The sequence below is a fragment of the Prionailurus viverrinus genome, chromosome F2 (assembly GCF_022837055.1).
Source record: "Prionailurus viverrinus isolate Anna chromosome F2, UM_Priviv_1.0, whole genome shotgun sequence".
Taxonomy (NCBI): domain Eukaryota; kingdom Metazoa; phylum Chordata; class Mammalia; order Carnivora; family Felidae; genus Prionailurus; species Prionailurus viverrinus.
Genome location: NC_062578.1, coordinates 37,599,304 through 37,601,834, shown reverse-complemented (window position 1 = coordinate 37,601,834; position 2,531 = coordinate 37,599,304).

Here is a 2,531-nt window from a genome sequence, read left to right as displayed (position 1 = left end):
TCTAAGTAAATGTTGTGTCTTCAGGTTTCTGATTATATATGACCACAAATGAAATACCGCCTAGGAGTTCATACTATGTAAATAGCAACTACCCAGTTGACAGTAATCGTGTGCATTTGTTACCCGGACTATACCCTCTACTAACTAAACTACTATCTGCCATAACTTAAAAGTAAATGGTGGAAATTGTAAACCACATAATTGAAAACTTTGTTTTGGTTCACATGTTATTATATACTACTTTTATATTTACACGTACTAGAAACATTTACTACTTAAAGGAAAATTCCTGTTTTATCACATTTTCAATCTTCTTTGAGTTGATGACTAGTACAAATGTGTTTTTTAGTACCATAACTATCAGCGCCATAATATTTTACAACAAAGCCACTTTACCAGAATAAAAGAAGCGATTCCATTCCTATGCCTGGTACATAGGTAACCAAAGAATACCTGTTCAACTCCTACTTGATGACAGCATGGAAAAGTAAGGTAGAATGTGTAGGAAACACTGGTAAAAACATATATACCAAAATGTCAAACAAAACAGAAGGTACAAATGCTCAGAGGTTCTTATAAATATCCTCAGTAGGCACAAAAATCCACACAAAAATCAATAGAACCAGATCCCATTTGAAACAGTTCTATCAATGTGGTATGAGGTAAACAAGGTGAAAGAGATTCCTAAAATAGTAGCCATACCCACAACTCAACAGTATTCATGGGTTTAATTAAAAAAACAAACAAACAACAACAACAACAAAAAAAAACACTAACACTTCCATTGGTCTCTGGCACAATCAAGCATGGAAAACATATTATTGATTAAAACAATCTGCATGTAAGTAGAAATAAAAGCATCATAAAAAAAGAAAAGAAACAATCACCTGATTTTTCAAATCAACCCATGGAATTCGCTTTATGCCTGCCCAATAAAACAAGTGTCTAAGTTCTACAGTAAAATCATGAAAAATTTATGCCAACATTTTAACTGAAACAACAGGTCACTTCAACCACCAAATTGAGTGCATCCTGATAAGCACTGAATACAATTAAATGTCATTTCAAAATTCTAAAATAGTGTCAACCCTTTAACAGTAAAATAATTGGTGGTGTCTGTCATTTTGAAGAAGGCAAAGCTCACTGCAAGCAGCAATCATTTATGCATAAACACCTTATTTCATTGCAGCAGTCATTGTTGCAATTGTCCCGTTATCTACGGCTGCTCAACAAGTTACCGCTTAGATAGGTGGTTCTTGCTGAGATTCTCATGCAGTTGCAGTCAGATGACGGCCGGGGCTGAAGGCTCAGCTGGGCCAGATGTTCAATACACCTCCTTCACTCACATATCTAGCACCCCAGTTGATATGCCTGGATCATTTGGGGACTGGCCGGGCCCACACATCTCCCCTGCCCTCAGCTCCCCTTCCCCTTCTTTCCTCTTTTTCTCTCCCTCCTCCCCCCACCCTTCATATAGCATATCTGTATGGCAGCCTCAGAATCCTCACAATATGATGGGCTCAAAGTAGTGTCTACCACATAAGAAGTCTACAAGTTGGAAGAAAATGTGAGAGTTGCAACCTCATGTATTGTCACTTTCACTGTATTATATTGGTTAAACATGGCAAGCCTGTATTCCTTATGGGAAATGACTACAGAAAGGTATGAATACCAAGAGGTTTGGTTCATTGGGAAGTCATCTGTAGAGACTAGTCACCACAGTGAGTCACAAGAATCTATAACAAGATCAATGAATCTTTTGTTGTTTTTGTTATTAGTATTAGTTTCATTACTATATTAGTAGGATAACAATTGGTTTGTCCTTTTAGAAAGCGCTAAGTATTACAGAAAGAACTGAATTACCAAATTAAATATTTCATATTTTCATAATCAGCAACTGGAAAAAAGGAGATTGAAATGATTAATTCTGAAAGTACTGATAAGTCCAAGTTTGCTAATGAATAGCTATTGATATTCTTTTTATTTTTTAAGTTTGTTTAGTTGTTTTGAGATAGAGGGAGACACAGGCAGAGAGAGGGAGAGACAGAATCCCAGGTGGGCTCCATACTGCCAGCACAGAGCCCAATGAGGGCTTGATCCCACAAATCACAGAATCATGACCTGAGCCAGGACCAAGAGTTTAATGCTTAACTGACTGAACCACCCAGGTGCCCCAGAAAATGGAACATTCTTCAACTTTGGTTATATGATTGGTGTCATCACCTAATATGGTTTCTATCTTCTTGTACAAAGAAATACTATCAAAGCAGTAAAAAAAATAAAATAAAAATAAAAGTAAAAATAAATCAGTTAGTTGTGTTTAAATGATACTAAATTTTTAAATATTTAGTATAAGATTTTTTTTAAGGTAGAGTGCAAAAGCTCTACTGTGATTCAGTGGGGAAAGCTTGTCTTTTAAATAAATGATTCTAGGTTAATTGAATATGGGGAAAAAATAAAACTTGTTGTCCATCTTTTAACAGAAAAAAAAAGTAAGATCACAGACATAAATTTGAAAGTTAAAACAATCC